This window comes from Oryctolagus cuniculus, chromosome 13 (assembly GCF_051225735.1).
Source record: "Oryctolagus cuniculus isolate XC-2025 breed Fujian yellow rabbit chromosome 13, ASM5122573v1, whole genome shotgun sequence".
NCBI lineage: Eukaryota > Metazoa > Chordata > Mammalia > Lagomorpha > Leporidae > Oryctolagus > Oryctolagus cuniculus.
This window is the reverse complement of record NC_142879.1, coordinates 78,489,374-78,503,173: the sequence shown is the minus strand read 5'-3', so window position 1 is coordinate 78,503,173 and position 13,800 is coordinate 78,489,374. Positions and strand designations below refer to the sequence as shown.

General features: G+C 45.4%; 1 long non-coding RNA gene across 2 annotated transcripts in view; it reads left to right on the top strand.

Moving 5' to 3' along the window:
• The first annotated feature begins 7,424 nt into the window (after window positions 1-7,424).
• LOC127487868 (uncharacterized) overlaps window positions 7,425-13,800 on the top strand; it is an 80,915-nt gene continuing 74,539 nt past the window's right edge. For both annotated transcript variants that reach the window (XR_016219796.1, XR_016219797.1), the window contains exon 1: window positions 7,425-7,642. This is a non-coding gene — a long non-coding RNA (uncharacterized LOC127487868). The remainder of the gene's footprint in view (window positions 7,643-13,800) is intronic.

Sequence of the window (13,800 nt, the reverse complement as noted above, 5' to 3'; positions counted from 1 at the left end):
TCCCTCTCTCCCCCTCTCCCTCTCTCTCGCTTCTCTCTCTCATCTCTCTCTCTAGCCTCTCTCCCTCTCCTTCCCTCTGTCCCTCCCTTGTCACTCTTTCAAATAAATAAATAAATAACCCTTTTAAAAAACTGCCCAACAAGAAATGTGGGTGAGAAACTTGTGAACTATCCTCCATTTATTCTTATTCTTATTCTTATGAATAAACCATTCTTTTTAACCATACAATCTCTTGAGATTGTCTGCAACTCCATTTCTAGAAGTCTATCTTCCTAGATAATTTCAACATCTCTTTCATGATTTTATCACTATTAGTGCTCTGGAAACCTCTCTGCCTTCCAGTGCACTTTCTTTTTTTAAGGTTTATTTATTTATTTATTTGAAAGAGTCACAGAGAGAGAGAAGGAGAGACAGAGATAGAGAGAGGGCTTCCATCCACTGGTTGACTCCCCAGTTGGCAGCAACAGCAGGAGCTGGGCCAATCCAAAGCCAGGAGCCGAGAACTTCCTCTGGATCTTTCCATGTGGGTGTAGGGGCTGAAGCACTTGGGCCATCTTCCACTGCTTTCCCAAACCAAGCAGAGAGCTGGATTGGAAGTGGACCAGCCAGGACTTGAACCATTGCCCTTATGGGATTCTGGAATGGCAGGTGGTGGCTTTTACTACGTCACAGCACCAACCCCTCAATACGCTTTTGTATATCTTTCAAACCCAGAGTGATTGTTTTGAAATATACATCCATTTATATCACACCTTATTTTAAACCCAGTGCTGATTTCCTTTGTTCACCAGGTATCATTTCTTTAATTTGATCCACATGGCTTTGCATGATCTTGCCCCTGAAGTTGCCATAATTTCCTCTTTTTTTCTCCCTTTCTTTGGAGTTATGCAGTCATCTGGTCATGTGTTCTTATCTTTGAATATTTAAAGCCTGTAACTTCCTCCTCCCTCTCAATTTTTTATATGTAATTATTTTAATCCTGGGAGATAAAATGAAGCCTCTTATTGCTCTGTGGTTTGCCAATTTTCCTGTTCTGTGATTCCAATGCACCCTTTTCATAGAATCCAGCATGATTATTATTCCATATTTATTGGGGCCATGACTACATGTCTGACCATCCCCTGTGCTCTTCTTTTTCATTAGGATGCCTGCCATTACTCATTATTCGGTATTGCCCATGGTAAAAGTACTGAGAATTTGAGGACCAAAGTTCAACTACTGATGGGGTGACTTGTCTTGCCTTTGAGAAGATATTCAAAGTAACAGTGGTAGGAGTTGTCCCAGGATAGAAAGTGTAACCTGAGGAGAGGTTAGCTTTGCAGTGCAAGGGACCACCAAGGTGCCTGTTTATAAGTATTGCAGATTGATCAGCCAAGTGCCCTGCTTAGAAACTGGTGGCAATCATTTCAAGTTTGCAAAATGCTGAGGTTCCTGCAAGATGAAGTTTGATATTGAGTGTAACAAGACTGCAAAAAAAGATGACAAGTGACTATCAATGAATTCATTCACACTTTGATACTATTTTACAAAACTCAATTTGATTACTACATGAATTCTAATTATATGGACCCCAATTGTTTCCCAAATAAACCTTTCATTTAATGAGTACAAATTTCATAAATACAAGTTTAGGAATATAGTGATTCTTCTCACCATATCCACCCTCCCATCCTCACTTCCATCCCACCTCTTCCTCCCTCCCATTCTCAGTCTCATTCTCCATTCTATACTAAAAAAAAAAGATTTCAGCAGTTTGCACACAAACACTTGCACAAAAATACTTGTATGAGAGCAAGTTTTACAGCTAACTTTCATAATAAAACTCACTGAGGTCAGAAATCCTGCATGGGAAGTAAGTGCCCAAGTGACTCCTGTTGTTAATTGAACAATTAACACTCTCATGTATGACATCAGTGATCACCTGAGGCTCTTGACATGAGCTGCCAAGGCCATGGAAGCTTATTGAATCCACAATCTCTGTCAGTGTTTAGACAAGGCCATAAGCAACGTGGGCGTTCTCTCCTCCCTTTAGAAAAACTGTACATTCTTCTTTTATGGGCCCTTCTTTCCAGTGGGGTCTCACAGAGATTCTTCATATAGGACATTTTTTGCCACAGTGTCTTGGCATTCCATGCCTGAAATGCTCTCATGGTCTTTTCAGCCAGACCAGAGGGCCTTAAGGGCTGATTCTGAGGCTTGACCTAGATTTATTTGATGATGATCATTTGTTTCTTTTTTTTTAATTTTTTTGGACAGGCAGAGTGGACAGTGAGAGAGAGAGAGGGAGACAGAAAGTCTTCCTTTACCGTTGGTTCACCCTCCAGTGGCCGCTATGGCTGGCGCGCTGCGGCCAGCACACCGCACTGATCCAAAGCCGGGAGCCAGGTGCTTCTCCTGGTCTCCTATGCGGGTGCAGGGCCCAAGCACTTGGGCCATCCTCCACTGCACTCCCAGGCCACAACAGAGAGCTGGACTAGAAGAGGGGCAACCGGGTCAGAATCCGGCACCCCTACTGGGACTAGAACCCGGTGTTCCAGCGCTGCAAGCCGGAGGATTAGCCTATTGAGCCATGGCGACAACCGATCATTTGTTTCTAAGGGATATCTTTTTGTTTGTTTGTTTGACAGGCAGAGTTAGACAGTGAGAGAGGGAGAGAGACAGAGAGAAAGTTCTTCCTTCCATTGGCTCACCCCCCAAATGGCCACTAAGGGCAGCGCACTGTGCCAATCCGAAGCCAGGGGCCAGGTTCTTCCATCTGGTCTCCCATGTGGGTGCAGGGCCCAAGCACTTGGGCCATCCTCCACTGTCTTCCCGGGCCACAGCAGAGAGCTGTACTGGAAGAGGAGCAACCGGGACAGAATCCAGCACCCCGACTGGGACTAGAACATGGGGTGCCGGTGCCGCAGGCGGAGGATTAGCCTAGTGAGCCCCGGTGCCGGCTTAAAGGCTATCTTCTTAAAATATCTTCAGTCTTCTTGGAGAAGAATTTCCCTCCCTTTAATATATGATAATTTACACAGACAGAATCTATTCAGGCTAGTGGCCTTACTCTCAAACAATGTATTTTGAACTTCAGTGTTTATGGTAGCATAAGTGAGTATATACATGATGCATTGGGGGCCCTGTAATCAATTGCTCAAAGATACTATTAACTATAAGGGGTGATCGTGGACCCTCCCCAGCCACAGTGCAGCTCCATAGTTCTCATATTTCATTTAAGAATTTGAACTTCCTAGAGCACATGGTAAACTTGGGAGGTTTCTGACTCCCTAGATGGAAAATGCTCATCATTACATCAACATTGTGTTACTGTGCATTTTCCTTCTATGTAACCTCAGAAACATTTCTCCTAATGAAATAGAACTTGATTCTGAAGCCTTTGGTCTGTACTAGGAAACTTTATATAGTTATTTTTATACACAATTTAATAATTTATATAAGGTGATTGTGAATTACACATTTAGGCATTATTAAAATGCTAAGATGATTATACACATTAAGTATTTTAGATAACAACTTATAATTTTAGGTGAAAAGATACTGAGGCTTTCCTTACTTGAAGTTCTTAGCAGATTTCCTAGTCATGTATTGGGAAAGGACCACATGATAAGACCAGCCCTACAAGATGATTGTAAGGTTAATTAAAATAACTACGTACTGTGCCTTATGATCCCAAAAGAGAACTTTTTCAAACTTTTAAAAAAATTATTGACTGATTTTTATGTATTTGAGCGATGCAGAGAAATCTTCTATCTATTATTTCACTCCCCAAATGCCCACAGCAACTCAGGCTGTGCTGGGCCAAAGCCGGAAGCCAGGAAATCAACCAGGCCTCTCAAGTGGGTGAAGGGACCTGAGTATTTGAACCATCATCAGTTCCCTTCCCAGTACTGTGTTAGCAGGAAAGGAGGTCATGGTCAGAGATAGGAATTGATACCAGGCATTCCAGTATGATATGGAAGCATTGTACTTGTCCATTGCAAGATAATACCCATCCTGGAAAAGAATCTTTTAAATGCATTACTTAATTTTACTTGAGTTCCATTGTATCAGAACAATAATCCTATTTGCCAATATGATTTGTGGTGTTTTGCAATACTGTCATTTAGGTTGTTATACAATATTGTGTGTGATGAACTGGAAAGACTCCAAACAAGATAGAAAGGCTGATTTTTAGTAGGTTGAATGAAATCATGTATATATGTTGAAAAGTTGCAGTATAAACCTGAAGTATGTGCAAATGTTATGTCAATCCAGAATTTAAACAAAATTAGAAGGAAACCTAAAATCTGTTGTTTTGGTTTCTTGACTGTGCTTCCATAGAAATGTCCTTATGAACTATCGAAACTAAATCCCTTCGGTGGTCATACAGATAACAGCACAGTGTCATTTCTGCCACTGTTGGAAGTTTCTTATGGTACAAAATTTGTAATTCACTTAAGTTTATTGGGGGAAACAGCCAAGCTACTGTGTTAGTGATCACCCTTTAGTCGATTGTCGCTCCCCGTCTTCGTGGAGGAACGACACAGGACCCTGCGCTGTTCTTTTGTCTGCTTGGCCCTCCCCGGGTTTGCTGCTGGTTCTTCGCGGGTTGGCTACCGTCCCTTCCACCTCCGTGGAAGGGAGGTTCCCCCTGCCACTTTCCCCACTTCCGCGGGGGAGCGGCACACCGCCGGCCGGCTCTCTCGGGGGCTGCACAGGTGTTCCTTCAGATAGATGTTCCTGGTGCATGTTGTCTCTCTCCTCCTTTATAGTCCTCTTCCATCAATCCCAACTCTGCTACCCACACGCCGAGTACGCTGCTCTCCTCCAATCAGGAGCAGGTCCTGCTGTTTATTGGTTGAACTGAAGGCAGCTGTGTAGAAGCTGTTTCCTCCTCTCCCAGCGCCATATTGTGGGAGAGCAGATGCATAGAATAAGTCTTAATTCCAGTAACAGTCTAGTCCGAGTTGCTCCCCACAGTCGATGTTTTTAATGAGTGCCGTGCAGTATAAATGGGAGACAAAGCACTATATGTGTGTGTATTCTGGATAATTTAAAAGTGCTGAAAGGAAAGAGAAACTATTTTACAAAACCCACTCTTAAATATGTGATGTAATAACTCCTACCAATATTTTTATTTTTTTAAAATATGTATTTATATACTTGAAAGTTAGAGTTACACAGAGAGAGGAGAGTCAGAGAGGGGTCTTTCATCCGCTGGTTCACTCCCCAGTTGACCGCAATGCTTGGAGCTGTGCCAATCTGAAGCCAGGAGCCAGGTCTCCCATGTGGGTGCAGGGGCCCAAGGACTTGGGCCATTTTCTCCTTTCCCAGGCCATAGCAGAGAGCTGGATCAGAAGTGAAGCAGCTGGAACTTGAACTGGCAAGAGGCAGCTTTACCCGCTATGCCACAGTACCATTCCCCATTATTTTTATTTTATATACTTTATTGCATATGACATGACAGTAGCTATAATTACGACTTTATCTTCAGTCCTACTCAATTCATCACTTATTTACCAAATTTGTTCTATATGCCAGTGGATGTTCTCAGTACTGGAACCAAGGCATTAACTGTCTGGTAGATTGACTTCAAATTTTCTTGTATGATTACATGCTGGTCACAAATAGTTTTGTTTGCTCTCGGTCACAAGTATTTAAAGCCATCCCATCTCCAAGCATTTGACTTTTCTATAGTTCAGGATCCTTTGCAAAACATCACCGCTTGTTATTTCCATTCATACTATCTCCAATAGGATGTTATCCTTAATTTTATGCCAATTCCATATGCTCTAATGCACCACTGGCTATTTCTTAGAGGTACTCTCTAGGAAAATTTTGATCAGAAAGTTAGGTAGGGATGTTTTTTGGACATGATGCCTAAGAATAGTGTCCAAAGAGCATAATACATTTATTTTAATAGCTTGTTTGACTATATAACCATACACATTGGGCAATGCTTTTGATAGAATGCATTAATGTTTCTGAAGTTCATTAACTTTCTATATTCTTCAAAGTTTAGGTTCAACTCTCACCTCAGATTCAGCCCTTAAGCCTTACTGGTGAGGCTGAAAAGCCTCTGTCTCTGCCTCTCTGTTTATGCTTTTCAAATAAATAAACAAATCTCAACAAAAGAAACTCTCCACAAAAAAATAGTGTTCCTTAATTTGCAATGCCTTGAAAATAATTCAAGTATCTGTGGGGACACATACATGGCACGAGAGGAGAGGACACAAGGACATGTGAGCACAGGATGAGAAACCTTCCCTGTCCTGCCACACTCTCGAAAGGCCCCCAACTGCCGGTGATGGTCCAGGAGGAAACCAGGAGCCAAGAACATCAGAGGGTTGTGCCGTGTGAGCGGCAGCATCCAAAGCACTGTGGCACGTATGTGCGTCTTGGATAAGATCACAACAGCACGGGCCATGAAGACAAAAAGAGAAAAATGGGATTCCATTTTTAAACAGATGTTGTTGGCCAGCTCCGCGGCTCACTAGGCTAATCCTCCTCCTAGCGGCGACGGCACACCGGGTTCTAGTCCCGGTTGGAGCGCCGGATTCTGTCCTGGTTGCCCCTCTTCCAGGCCAGCTCTCTGCTGTGGCCAGGGAGTGCAGTGGAGGATGGCCCAGGTGCTTGGGCCCTGCACCCCATGGGAGACCAGGAAAAGCACCTGGCTCCTGGCTCCTGCCATTGGATCAGCGCGGTGCGCCGGCCGCGGCGGCCATTGGAGGGTGAACCAATGGCAAAGGAAGACCTTTCTCTCTGTCTCTCTCTCTCACTGTCCACTCTGCCTGTCAAAAAAAAAAAAAAAAAAAAGAAACATGTTGTTAATTTTTTCAAAACTCAGAGTTAGGGGAGGCAGAGGAAGACAGAGAGAGAAGGGACTTCGGTTTTCTGGATCACTCTCCAAATGACCACAATGGCCGGAGCTGGGCCGAACCGAAGGCAGTGCACTCCAAGGTGCACCCTCTCTCCCACAGATCCATTTCTCGAGGTCTGATGGGGGCCACCCGTGTCCTCTGCCCATGGAAATGGTGCATGTGAGCAAGCAGAAGTGGAGAAGCCACACTGGCACAGTGAAATAAAAGTGAACCAAAAACAAAAGTTCAATTTTCAGAACATTGAACTGAAGGAGCATGAGGTGTGTACATGCCAAAGATCAAATGTGCTCAGGCGAAGAAAAGTGATGTTAGGTTCCATAATCCGATTTCAGTGCAAGCCCCAAGGCAAGATCTAAAGCAAAGCTTGATGGGTTGCGTTTCTGCACGTGAAACGTCTTGCTTGGGGATAGCATGGAGGAGTGTGGCTGGTGCGAGCCGGGGCTGCCAGGTGTCAAAGGTCAGGCAGCTGTCCAGAGGTGATGGGGGTGGGGGTGGGTAGGTGAGAAGAAGGGGGCGGAGCCTCGGGCTGAGGGGCGAGTGCTGGGGTGGGTCTCCTGGGCGGCGCTCTCTGTGACGTCAGGACGTGCCTGCGTGCGTGGGCGGAGGGACGGGGCGTGATCCCGAGGAGGCGGCCAGCTTTGCGGGTCCTGGAGCAGCGAGCGGAGGCGAGTCGGAGCACCGGGCTGAGTGGTAGATGATCTTTGGAGGGGTCTCCTCAGCCCGCTGTGCCCCCGCCTGTCGCTGTCTTGGGACCGACTTTCTCCCGACACCCGGAAATGGTGAGTTTCTGCGAGCGGGAGGTCAAGAAGCTGCGGCGTCGGCGCCCCAAATGCCGTCGAGTCCCAGGCCCAGGCCCAACCCAGCTTGACCTGGAGCGGGCAGCCCCGGGCGCCGCTGGCAAGGTGAATGTGCTCGGGCTGTTGGGTGGCTGGGCACTGAGGGCCCGCACCCAGGCCGTCTAGATGTCCAGAGGGGGTTGGGTGAGCCGGTGCCTGGAGTGTGGGTTCAAGAGGTAAGGTGTGGGGGCCAGCAGAGGCTTGGTCCTCGCGCGAGGGTCGGGAGGGTAGGGGGAAGCGGCATGCTCTCGGATCCTCCCCTATGGGGCATGGCGGGTTTTTCTGCCAGGGTCCAGAGGGTGCTTGCTGACATTCTGTGGGAGCCAGGCAGAACGGCGGGTGCGGGCTTCAGGTGCCAGGCACCCTGCTGGCCACGTGGATGGGCTGCCAGTCCCATGGCTCTTGGTAGGACAGCGGCAGGTGGCGGTGGGAGTTGTGTTTGCGGTCCGTCGGGACGCTGGCCGAGCCTCTTAGCTGGTCTGCTCTTAGACAGAAGGAGTTTCTGGGATTGGAAGCCGAGTGGGCTTGGGTGGGCTTCCTTGGATTCAGGAAACACGCGCCCTCCAGCCCCCTGGAGGTTGTCTCCGGTAGTCCTGCCACACAGGGCTCAAAGGGCCGCTGGGCCAGAGGATGAGAGAAGCAGAAGGGCAACAGTCACCCCCAGCTTTCCACGGAGACTAAAGAGTCCCACTAGCGTGAGGTCAAGGGAGGACCAGCGGGTAGGCATTGGACTCTCTCCGACCTCTCAGACAGCTGGGCCTTGCGGCTGGCAGGAGTTTGGGCAGAGGCGCCAGATGCTCCCTACTGGCACCCACAACACCGGGCCCTTCATTCAGGAGGTTTTCAGTGACGTCGCCTCTTTGGATGTGTGTTGGGGAGGGAGCTTGTGCAGGGAGACTGGAGAACACGCGTTATCCTTGTCAGACGTGTGTTCAGGTGATGTGGGATTTCGCATCTGTTGCTGTGATAGTGACCATGGCCCCCTGGTCCATGGTCTTCATAGGCATCTGGGAGTTGTGGCCTGAACCTGCTTGGAAACTTCTCTTGGGTCTGCCTAGGTCCTCCCCCTCACCTCCCTCCCGCAGCCCTTCTGTTCACAGCTAGATGCACCTTTTTGGTCTCCTGTCCCAAAAGGCCTCCAGTGATGTGGGCTTTGAAGCGGGTACCCGGCTGAAATGAGGGGGCTTCAGGTGCGGGACACGCATTCCAGTACATGTGCCTCCCTGGGATGTGTCCCAGGTGTTGGCGCATTGTGAGGCCAGAGGCAGGAGTGGCTGGGTGACGCTTACTGCCCTGCTGACCTCACCCGCCAGATTGGAGGACACGAGACGCTTTGCAGTATTCACTGGGGCACACGTCCTTTCTTGGTGCTCTCTGGTGAAATGGCCCAGGCCCAAGACCAGAAAGACCAGAAGGAGGTGCATGAGAAACCCAAGGAAACTGCAGGTGTGCTGTGTTGCCTTACAAGATGGACTTGGTATGTGCTGGGGCGGTTTTCCACCTGTGCTAACTGAGTTGAGTTCAGTGCATGTTGGGGCACCTCGGGAGAGGAGAGGCCTCCTGTCTTTAGTGCAGCTGATGCTCCTTAGAACTGTATCCCTGGGCCAGCGTCGCGGCTCAATAGGCTAATCCTCTGCCGTTCGGCCCCGGCACCCCGGGTTCTAGTCCCGGTCGTGGCACCGGATTCTGTTCCGGTTGCACCTCTTCCAGGCCAGCTCTCTTCTGTGGCCAGGGAGTGCAGTGGAGGATGGCCCAAGTCCTTGGCCCTGCACCCCAGGGGAGACCAGGAGAAGCACCTGGCTGCTGCCTTCTGATCAGTGCATTGCGCCGGCTGCAGCTTGCTAGCCGCGGTGGCCATTGGAGGGTGAACCAACGGCAAAGGAAGACCTTTCTCTGTCTCTCTCTCAGTTTTCACTCTGCCTGTCAAAAAAACAAACAAACAAACAAACAAAAAAACTGTATCCTTGAAATCATTGAATTGCTTTCCTGGTCACTAACTGAAAAGATGTAAAAGGGAAAAAAAAATAAAAGGCCAGCTGCGGTGGTGGTGTGGAGGCAGGGTGAAGGGGATTGGGCTTTAGGGGGTGGTCCCTCGCCCTGGCCACCTGTTTCATCCTTACGAACCAGGTGTAAGGTGGGGGAATGTTCCAGTGCTGGTGGCAGCCCCAGTGTATGGCGGAGCCCTCACTAATCTTGTAGGGTATTGAAAGCAGCACTCTAGTATAGTTGCTGGGCACTCCTGTCTTTCTGCTATGTCAAAATCTCGTTTGCTAGTTTATTTATTTTTGTCTTTTCCAGTAAAAATTGTTACCTTGTTTTTATTAAAATTAAAAGGGAGGCCGGCACCATGGCTCAAAAGGCTAATCCTCCACCTAGCAGCACCGGCACACTGGGTTCTAATCCCGGTCGGGGCGCCGGATTCTTTCCCGGTTGCTCCTCTTCCAGGCCAGCTCTCTGCTGTGGCCCGGGAAGGCAGTGGAGGATGGCCCAAGTGCTTGGGCCCTGCACCCCATGGGAGACCAGAAGCACCTGGCTCCTGCCATCAGATCAGCGTGGTGCGCCGGCCGCATTGCGCCAGCCGTGGCGACCATTGGAGAGTGAACCAACGGCAAAGGAAGACCTTTCTCTCTGTCTCTCTCTCTCACTATCCACTCTGCCTGTCAAAAAAAAAATTAAGAGGGAAAATAATGAATGCATCTGGAATATTTTTAAATTAATGGGATAGAGAAGATGTATTTGAAATATTTTTGTCTTAGACGATTTACACTGTGGAGAATTTTTCCTGTTGTCACAATTTGAGTTTCTGTTCATCGTTTTATGTAGCCGGAACATTTTTAAATTATAAAGTGTATGTGTGTGTGTGTTTTGTTGTTGTTTTTGTTTTTTTTTTTTTTTGCTTATTGCTGCTGTTGTGTCCTATTTATTTCTGTTGACACAAATTGTTCCTATCAGAGAGATATTAGCCAGTGTAAAATGATTGTTTTTGGCCTGCACTCTTGTATGAAATGAGGCCTTTACTAAAGAGGAAAATTCATCATTGTTATAATATGCTAAATGGAAAAAGGGAGATATTCATGCAAATCCAAGGCAGTTTTTCTTTAGCTTTCAAAGATCACCTTAAACTAGTTTTAGGCTTTCTGACAGCCTTTGGGTGTCATTTGTGAGTCTAAAAAGTGTTATTGGGGGCACTCCTTGGTATGTCAGACCCTGTGTTAAAGTGCCTAGATTTGAATTCTGGATCCATTTTCAATTCTGGCTTTTCTGGTAATGTGTGTCCTGGGAGACAGTGTCTGGATCCTTGTCACCTACATGGGAGACAGAGTTCCTGGCACCTAACTTCAGCCTGACACAGTTCCAGCTGTTTGCAGGCATTTGAGGTGTGAGGGAGTAGATGGGAGAGCTCTCTTTGCCTTTCAAATGAATAAACTTTTTCAAAAACGTGGTTTTTATCTATTCTTAAAATTTATTTCAGAGGTAGACACTCATGCATGCACATACACATATGCACACACACAATATGCAAGAAACAGATATAAAGGGGACTCCTATCTGCTGGTTCACTTCCTAATTCCGACAACTACTGAGCCTGAGCCTGGCTGTGTTGAAGAGTTGGGAACTCATCCCGTGTTTCCCACATGGATGATGGGTACCCAAATATTTGAACCCTAACCACTGCCATCCTGGTCCACATTACAAGAAGCTAGAGTCAGGAGCCAGAAACAGGTACCCAATTTCATGAGCTATCACAACATACCTTCTAAGTCCCCATTAATAGGAAGTAGTGCCAGGAGCCGGAAGTGAATACTGAACCCAAGTACTTCTGGTAGGAAATGCAGGTGAACCTAATGAGCATGTTAACTAAGATTTCAAATCCTTTTCCCTTGAATTATAAAAATCATTACAGTTCTCAACAGTTTTAAAAGGAAATTGAGAACTTACATTGTGTTTTAATTTTATTTAGTTCATATAGTTCTCTTTGTGAATTATCTTCATCTTTTTCATATGTGTATACACATTTTATGTAAATGCATTAGTACTATGTGAAGTTTTCTCTTCTGACATTATATGAAATTTATTAACATATCACACTGATTACAGTTAATATATTTCAGTATTTGTTATTTACTTAATGTACCTCATTTTCTTAGTTCTATACAAAGTTTGGCATTTTTTGCAAATAGGTAAGCAGGGATGTAGGGAACAAATTAATATGCATTGTTTTCCTCAGTATTTATTTATATATTGTTTTTATTTTAATGGTGTTTGTAACAGACTCAGTGTGCTTTTAGACACATTGTAAGAACACAGGGACATTCCCTTCCTCCCTCCCCATTTCTCCCTTCCACCATGTTTCCTTCTCCCTTTTCTTTCTGTCTTTGGTTTAGTTTTTGAGAGAGCCAATTTTCAAATTATATTACAGTAAAAATGTTTAATACAATATCAGGTAAGTTTAACAAGTAAAATCAAAATGCCAGTTTAGTGAGAATATAGACTGAATATGAAGAGTGCTTTTCACCTTTGTGCAGTAAATTTTAAAGTAATTACAGATCAATAAAATATGATAGCATAACATCTTTAACTGTTGGTTTCACAAAAGTATAAAACAGAGTTTTACAAAACTGTATTTGTAGCAATACTGATACACAAAACATTTCTTTCTTCTTTTTTATTTTGTAAGATTTCTCCCTCTTCCAGAGGGAGTGTTCCCATTTCACCACATCCTTGCCAGCATTTTTACTGTGTTTTGGATTTTAGCCATTCTAATAGGGCTGAGAAGAGACCTCCTTGTGGTTTTGATTTGGGTTTCCCTGAAGCCTGGAGATGTGGAGCATTTCTTCGTGTGTTTTTTTGCCATTTGTATTTTTGCATTTTGAGGATGGTCTGTTGAAATCCTTTTCCATTTCTGAACTGGATTGACTTCATTGTTGACTTTTTTAAGTTGTTGATATATTCAGGATATCAATCCTTTGTCTGATGGTTTGCAAATACTTTCCCCATCCTGTTGGATGTCTCTCCACTCTAATTATCATGTCGTTTACTTCTGAGTTTGATACAGTCCCATTTACTTTGTTTTGCTTTTGTTGCCTGTGCTTCGGGGTTCCTGTCCAAGAAGTTGTTCCCTGCACCAGTGTCTTTGAGTGTTTCCCCTATGTTTTCTTTCAGAAACTTCATAATGTCAGGTCTTAAATTAGGTCTTTGATCTATGTTCAGTTGATGTTTGTATGTGGTGAGAGATACAGATCTAATTTCATTCTTCTACATATATGAATCCAATTTTGTCAGTACCATTTTGAAGATATTATCATTAACTCCACTGTGTATTCTGAGCACTTTTGTCAGAAGTCAGTTGGCTGTAGGTATGTGGATTAAATTCTGGGCTCTGTCTCCTATTCCATTGAGCTATATATCAGTTTTTATGCCAGTACCAAGCTGTTTTAATTATTATAGCTTTGTAGTATGCTTTGATATCAGTTATTGTGATGCCTCCAGCTTGTTTCTCTTGTTCAGGATCACTTCAGCTATTCTTGGTCTTTTGTGATTCCATATGAATTTTAGGATTGTCCTTTCTAATTCTGTGAAAACTGCCATTGGTATTTTGATAGGGATTCCATTGAATCTGTAAATTACTCTGGCGTAGATGTTTTAATGATCCTAACTTTTCTAATCAATGAGCAAGGAGTATCTTTCCATTTTTGTTTGTATCTTTCATCAATGTTTGATAGTTTTGATTGCAGGGATCTTTCACTGCTTTGGTTAAATTTATTTCTAAATATTTGATTTTTTTCAGTTGCTATTTTGAATGGAATTTCTTTCTTGAATTCTCCTTCTGTGAGTTCACCAGTAGCCTCCAAAACTACTGTTTTTGGGGCCTTCACTGTGGAGCCACCACCTGCAGCTCCTGCATCCCATATGGCTGTTGGTTCATGTCCTGGATGTTCCATTTACGATCCCGGCTTCCACTTTGGAAGGTAGCCAAAGATGGCCCAACTGCTTGGGTCCCTGCCCATGAGAGAGACCCAGATGGAGCCTCTGGCTCCAGGCTCTGGGCTCCTGGCTGTGGCCTGGCTCAGCCTCAGCCCTAGTCCTTGTAGCCAGGCAAG